Source organism: Mauremys reevesii, linkage group 6 (assembly GCF_016161935.1).
Source record: "Mauremys reevesii isolate NIE-2019 linkage group 6, ASM1616193v1, whole genome shotgun sequence".
Classification (NCBI taxonomy): domain Eukaryota; kingdom Metazoa; phylum Chordata; order Testudines; family Geoemydidae; genus Mauremys; species Mauremys reevesii.
Genome location: NC_052628.1, coordinates 122,916,617 through 122,924,178, shown reverse-complemented (window position 1 = coordinate 122,924,178; position 7,562 = coordinate 122,916,617). Strand labels below are relative to the sequence as shown.

The 7,562-nt window shown below is 43.2% G+C and overlaps 1 long non-coding RNA gene across 2 annotated transcripts; it reads right to left on the bottom strand.

Moving 5' to 3' along the window:
* Nucleotides 1–1,700: 1,700 nt before the first annotated feature.
* LOC120407994 lies at nucleotides 1,701–6,493 on the bottom strand. 2 transcript variants are annotated; one of them, XR_005600361.1, is made up of 6 exons: nucleotides 6,138–6,493; nucleotides 5,113–5,282; nucleotides 4,141–4,196; nucleotides 2,740–2,871; nucleotides 2,163–2,275; nucleotides 1,701–1,867 (listed from the first exon to the last, which is right to left on the bottom strand). It is a non-coding gene; the product is annotated as an uncharacterized LOC120407994 (long non-coding RNA). The 2 variants fall into 2 exon arrangements; XR_005600360.1 differs by lacking the exon at nucleotides 2,740–2,871.
* Between the last annotated feature and the right edge of the window lie 1,069 nt (nucleotides 6,494–7,562).

Below are 7,562 nucleotides of genomic sequence, written 5' to 3'. Positions count from 1 at the left end.
TGACTTGCCCTTGGTGAATCCAATCTGCTATTTGCCAGAAGAAACCCTCGTCCACCTCATCCCCCTGGTCTGGTGGTCTATACAGGGGCGGCTCTAGGATTTCCGCTGCCCCAAGCAGGGCGGCATGCCGCGGGGGGCGCTCTAGCGGTCACCGGTCCCGCGGCTCTGGTGGACCTCCCGCAGGCACGCCTGCGGATGCTCCATCGGAGCCGCGGGACCAGCGGCCCCTCCGCAGGCACGTCTGCGGGAGGTCTGCCGGAGCTGCCTGCCGCCATCCCGCTGGGACGCCGCTCCAAGCACGCGCTTGGCACGCTGGGGTCTGGAGCCGGCCCTGGGTCTATAGCAGACTCCCACCACGACATCACCCTTGTTGCTCACACTTCTAAACTTAATCCAGAGACTCTCAGGTTTTTCTGCAATTTCATACTGGAGCTTTGAGCAGTCTTATATACAATGCAACTCCCCCACCTTTTCTGCCCTGCCTGTCCTTCCTGAACAGTTTATATCCATCCATGACAGTGCTCCAGTCATGTGAGTTATCCCACCAAGTCTCTGTTATTCCAATCACATCATAGTTCCTTACTGTGCCAGGACTTCCAGTTCTCTCTGCTTGTTTCCCATGCTTCTTGCATTTGTGTATAGGTACTTAAGATAACTCGCTGATTGTCCCGCTTTCTCGGTCTGAGACAGGAGTCCTCCCCTCTTGCACTCTCCTGCTCGTGCTTCCTCCCGGTATCCCATTTCCCCACTTACCTCGGGGCTTTGGTCTCCTTCCCCCAGTGAACCTAGTTTAAAGCCCTTCTCACTAGGTTACCCAGCCTGCTTGCAAAGATGCTCTTCCCTCTCTTCGTTAGGTGGAGCCTGTCTCTGACTAGCAATCCTCCTTCTTGGAACACCATCCCATGGTTGAAGAATCCAAAGCCTCTCTCCGACACCACCTGCGTAGCCATTCGTTGACTTCCACAATTCGACGGTCTCTACCCAGGCCTTTTCTCTGCACAGGGAGGATGGACGAGAACACCACTTGCGCCTCAAACTCCTTTATCCTTCTTCCCAGAGCCACGTAGTCTGCAGTGATCCACTCAAGGTCATTCTTGGCAGTATCATTGGTGCCCATGTGGAGAAGCAGGAAGGGGTAGTGATCTGAGGGCCTGATGAGTCTAGGCAGTCTCTCCATCACATCGTGGATCCTAGCTCCTGGCAAGCGGCAGATCTCTTGGTTTTCTCGGTCGGGGCGGCAGATAGATGACTCAAGCCACCCTTGCACTTGTTTTCTAACATGTAACATTCTCTACCTTAGAAATCAGATCTGAAATTTGCTTAAAGTGTTCAAACATGCTGTGGGGCACTTGGTTTCCTGGAAGGTGTGATAACAGACACCAATGCTGTACATTCTTCCTGGGGTTGTCCAAAAGGAATGTCTCATTATTAAGCTTTAAAATATTGTTTACAAAACCCAAGGGATTTGGTGGCCTTGGAACATGAAACAACACTGACCACAAAGTGGTTAAAGAATAAGCACAATGCATTAATAAAACCTTTTAGCAAACCAATAGGTTATTGGTGATGTCTTTAAACAACCAATATTTTAATCCAGCGATTTGTAATAAAACCATTTTATGTTAACTATTTAAACAACCATTTTATTTTTTAAACAAACTAAAACAATAGCATTAGTACAATATTAACATGGTCATAAGAATGTAGGAACCTCAAAAGGAAATCTAGTTGGCCCCTTGGCACCATGGCAGGATTAAAAATTAATAAGCCTTAAGGATTCCAGGGTGTGCAAGACAAGACAGATGGTGGTATCTTCAATCTTTAACATGCTCCTTCCTTTACAATCTTTATATTCTTGCCATGTTCCCTAGGGAAAACAAGAAAAAACTGTCAAGCTTTCTCAAGCTGGGTCACAGGTATGCAGTGTTCTGGGGCACTGCTTTCATAGATCAGATGCACAATGCACCCAGTCTGAATAGAGACTCCCTACACCCAAAACAGATACTGAAATCTTTGCTGTCAACTCCAATCTTTTTACATAAAAGGAAAATACCAGGCAAGCTTCCACTGCCTACTATATGTCATACCTGAGAAACAACCTGCCTCAGCAGCTCAGCACGTCTTCAGTCAGATGGCACAAAGAGCATTGATATGAATCTCACCTGCAGTAACTGCAGAGCTCACACTTGTTCCGGTAGGTTCTCCCATCACTGCCACAGACAGGGTGATAATACAAAATACACATTGGTTTGAGGATGTAATGAACACAAACAGGCTGGAAAAATTGAAAGAAAAATCATGAGATCAGTATTTCATTATTTAGAGAAAGCCAGAGTGAATACAAATCAGAGGGCTACATTCTGCCCTGATATACACACACTGAGCAATCGCCACTGAATCCAGTAGAGAAGCATCGGGTGTAACTCAAAGTCTGGCCCATAGCCACAGCTCACACAGCACTGATCGTGATCGACGGAAGAGTAATTTTTACTGCTAAAAGTTATTTGAAAATGAAATTTGCATATGACACCTACATTCAATCAGAGAATTTTATACACCCCTTGGCAGTAACAACATTGATTGTAAGAGAAATGGGGGAGATTTTCAAAGGCCTCATTGGCAGGTAGGCACCAAACTTCCAGTGAAAGTCAAGGGCAGTTAGGTACCTAACTTGCAGTTGTGTCTTTGAGACGCTCCCCCCCTTACCCTTTCGGGAGAAGAGCTAAGTACAGCACTTACCAACAGAAATAAGAGAAAACTCAAAGTTCCACCTTAGACAGGTAATGTGGAACTGATTAGGGTGGAAATGCTGAATGAGCAGATGTGGTCCTTGGTCATTTGCCAGGGAGTTAAAGTCATCAGTAACTTTCTCTAGGTTTAAGCAAATATCAGTTGATGTTACATAGTCTTAGGCATAATTAAGCCCTTTTGTACAGTATGTTTCTTTTGCTTTATGCACCACCACCTCCATTTAGATCACAAAGGAAACTAAATAGCCTGTCCAATGTTGGACCATGTTCAATAGTCATTCATGTAACAATCAGATAAAAACTTTCTCACTGGTCTCCCTTTATGGAAAGGGGAGTGATCAGGTGACTAGAATTGTCTTGCACAAAGGTGACAGGAACTGAATATCCTTCTAAAATTTTGCCTCTAGATACCTTTGACTTTTGTCAATGCCAGACATTTGAAAAATGTCACTTCCACTTTCAAAGCAATGAGAGTTAGAGCTGCATACATAGATGTTTTCCCAGGTTCATTGTTTCAGCACTATCAACATTAAGGTCAGGTTTGCTGTTTCCCATCAAAAAGGCACCTACCGCTATTATACAGAACTATTTCTATCTCACACACGGTAAATTTTGCAATTCCTGGGTGTCAAAGTTCACCTGTGAATTACAAAATTTATGGCAATGACGCACAGTCCTCCCATGGATGGTAGATGTTGAAGCAGCAGAAAAATAGTGATCTGGGGTACAGTAACCAGTCTCACTCACAGTCCCCTGTTTTCACCACTATACAAGACTGGCTCTGCCATGTGTGCTTATAGAAAAAAAATATACACTCCACTCCCATGTATTCTATAATAATATATACAGAAAATAGCAGACAGGGAATGGGATGAATTCAGGTTGATGACAGTGAGCAACAGAGCTGGGTGAATAATTTGTAACAACATTTTTTTCAGTCAATTTTGCCTGTTTCATTGTCTGCAAACGGATAGTGATTTCTCCGTATTCAAAATTCTTTGCTTTTTGGGAATAATTACCAGCCTGTAGCTTGTTCATGAGGAATTTGTAGTGAGCATTTGATATTTAACATTTTAGCTGTGTGGAGTAATTTTGATCAGACACAAATCAAAAGATACTGATTGGCTCAGTGAAATTTTGACTCAAGTTTCCAGTTTGAATACTTGTGTTTAAAAGTTCAAAATTTGCTTTTTGTGCCTTGTCACTTTAAATTATCTATTGCCTGGTCATTCCTGCCAGTAAACTAGTTTGTTAGACTGTTTGTGGAAAGCAGAAGGGTGCAAGACAGTCATAGCAAATTTGTTTAAAAATTCAAATGAATATAACAAGTGCTCAGTTCTATTGAACAATATTTCATACATGTAACAGAGTAAAGAAAGAAAGATCTTACATAGCTTGGGAATTGTCCAGTTCTATTTAGTCCTTCATATCTTCCTGTGCCTTCCTCTGAAATACAATTTGTTCTTATGAAATCAAAACCTACTCTTAAAGTGGTGAAAAATGCATCCATGATCAAACTTTAGTGAAATGTGCAGAGAATTAATCTATGTAACCATGTGCTCCGCATCCTCCCTCAGTATGTTTGCTACAATCATTTGTTTTAATTTAGATTGGAAGATTTGGGGCAGGGACTGTCTTTAATGATGGGCAAAGGAGTGTGCAGAACTACATCAAACCGGATGAGGCAATATGAATGTTTCCCTTAGGCAGTCTCTGCCAGGGCTACCTAGATCACAGCCCTGGTGCCTGGGGCAGTTTCTGGGGCTGCATGCCAAATTCCCCCCACTAGCAGAAACTGGGCAAGGACCAAACAAAGCCATAATTTCTCTCCCTCCCCCATACACTGGCCCGTGGCACTGGCTTATGCGGGGTGGGGGATGGAATATGCTGCACCCCTTAAAGGAATGTCACAAATTCCCCCCCCAGCACAAACAAGAGCATTGTAAGGCACAGTCCTTGTGCACCCCCAGATCACACCCAACACTGTGAACTGCTTGCAAATAGCATGATCCCTTTATGGGTGAAATCCTGGCCCCATTCATGACAATGGGAGATTTACTGCAGCCTCCAGCGCAGCCACCATTTCACTCTATGTATTTATACAGTGCCTAGCACAATACAGTCTCCTTCTTAACAAATAATAAAATAAAAGCTGCAAGATAGGGCAAAAATAGGTAATAAAATTCCAAGTACTGATCATCCGCCCCTTGTAGAAAGGTCACAGTTAAATAAAAGAATATTGGGTCAGATCCTGTAGTTTGCTCAGCTTTTGGCTGAGGAAAGACTGAGGACTGTAGGAATTAGCCCATTGACTCTCAGGACTTGATCCTCCAGATGCGATAGGATGTAGTACTGTACTTACTACCAGGAGTAACTCCATGGAAATCAAGAAGATAAGTGAGTCTGCAGCACTCCCGAAATATCAGGTCACTTGTATTTAGTTGCTCAGCTGTAGCTATAGGTAGCTAATGTCAACATCCAAGTTTGAGAGTTTTGGTCCAGTGTTTCTAAGCAAATGAAAAATATACCCCCCTGCAATACAGTGAAACAGGAAGGAAAATATATGGAGACTTACCGGCAAAAGCAGAGAAGCAAAAGAAGAGCACAGTGATGTGAACTTTAAAATTCATCTTGATTTTGACATAGCCCACACACGAGTAGATCAAAAAGCTTTGATCTGATACAGTTTCTGGGCAGCCGTTAACTTTTCATAAAGAAGTGTCTATTATATAGGCTGGGAAGTGCCAGAGTTGTTTATTCTTGGTATTTAACTCTTTCGCTTCTCACTGACTCTTCAGAAACTCCACCTCCTGCTTCCTTCCATGTCCTGCTCAATTCCCCTGACTGCTCTTCCCCTGCCCTATCCCTGAGGAAGCCCTCTAATCAATTTCCCTGTCACCTAATAAATTCCATCTACAGCCAAAACTCTGATCATCCTCTGATGACCTGGAGCAACCTCCCATTCACCAGCACCCCCGTTATCCTATCCTGCTCATCCCGCATTTCACCCACCTTTCCCAATGGCAATACCCTCACCCCAAGTAACTCATACAACTACCCCTAAGAAATACCCTCCCCATAGCAAATTCCCCCACTACAACAGAAACTCGACTCATGTTGCTGGTTACAACATGCGCTCAATGGAAGAATCATGGGTGAAATTCCCTGGGCTATTACGCAGGTCAAAAGAGATTATCATAATGGTCCCATCTGGCCTTAAAATCTATGCAGCTATGATTTTCAGAGATACTGAGCCCCCACAATTCTCACTGACTTCAGGGGAAGATGTGGGTGTTCAGCACTTTTGAAAATTGGGTCCGGGGCACCCATGTGTGTCTACCTACATACACAGAGCTTCTATCCAGGGAGATATCCCACAGCCCTCACCAGCAGCAGGAGTGGTCTTATTGGAAGTCCTCAGGAGGAGATGTCTTTTGGGAAGTAGCAGGCCAGTCTGTTCCACACACTAAGAGCAATTTCATCCTTCTTCTGTGGGAGAGCGATGTCTGAGAACTGTTTTTCTTCCACTCCTCTGCATGGGTGGGTGCCGGGGGTGCAGTGAACAGCATAAGCTGCTTCTTCCTCTTCTTGGAAAGTGGAAGAATTTAGGATAGCTTCTTTCCCCCACCTCATTGGAGCAGGAAGCCCAGGTGGAGACTCCTTAGCTCCCACTGTGGAGCCTACTGGTGGTGCTAGGTCCCCAGTGGGGCATATCTGTTGAGGGCCTCAAGTGTCATACTTCCTGCTCAGCAGGGCTGGCTCTAGGTTTTTTGCCACCCCAAGCAAAGAAAATTTTGGCTGCCTCTCCCCCCCCCTTTTTTGGTTTTTACACGTTTGCACTTTGCAATTTTTTTGTTTTGTTTTTGTTTTTTGACTGTTTAAAATTGAAAAAAATGAAAACAGACAATTTGTAGTTAGTGAAATAAAACAATTTCCTACTAGTGCCTCATTTCACTGTGAGCATTGAGACATGTTTGAGAAACCCTTGTCTTGGTCTGATCAACTGTGAATAATTTACATTCTGAGTCCAACTGTTCAGTATAAGTGAATCTGACTTTTCTCAAAGCTGGACATGTGTTTGAAAGAATAATTCTCCCCATTTTCTAAATATATTCTCCTATTCAGCCCTTTCTTTACCAAAGTGACAGAATCTGCCAACCCTGTTGCTGTTCCAGTGCCACATTTCCATGCTATGCTAAGCCAGACCTTCTGTAGGGAGTATTTCTTGTTAGAATGGCACAGGAACAAAGGTAAAGCACACACAAAATCTGCAGAGGTTCCTTTGCTCTGGCAGGAGAGGGAAAAATAACTGCCAAATCTGGTTCCCAACTGAGATCAGACTGATTGATTGTAGTAACAAAGCCAAGGAAAGTTTAAAATGGATTTAAGGTTAACAGTGTGGCCTTGGAAAAGACCCTTTGAGCTTTTTGACTAGAGTCTCTGGCTTTTGTCTTTTTGGGGCACAACCTGAAAGTTCCTTGTTATCTGTATTTATTTTCTGGAGTTCTGATCTCAGAGCATAACTTTTTGAAGAATATATTGGTACATCCGTCAAAGAATTTACCATTTTTTGTTTAATCTTTAAAATGCTTGCATTTTGAAATGACTCCTTTTTCCATTTATATGTAAGTGTGATTCCCCAAATGATGGAGTATTTATTTGTTTTATTTTACCAAAGTTAAATATATATTGTCCTCTTTCAGGTAAGACCCTATTCATGTGCTGGAGCAGCTTATATGAAGGAAATATACATATAAAGCATCTAAAGAACACAGTAAAAGCATTTAACCATTGTACTGCTGTTATAGTACT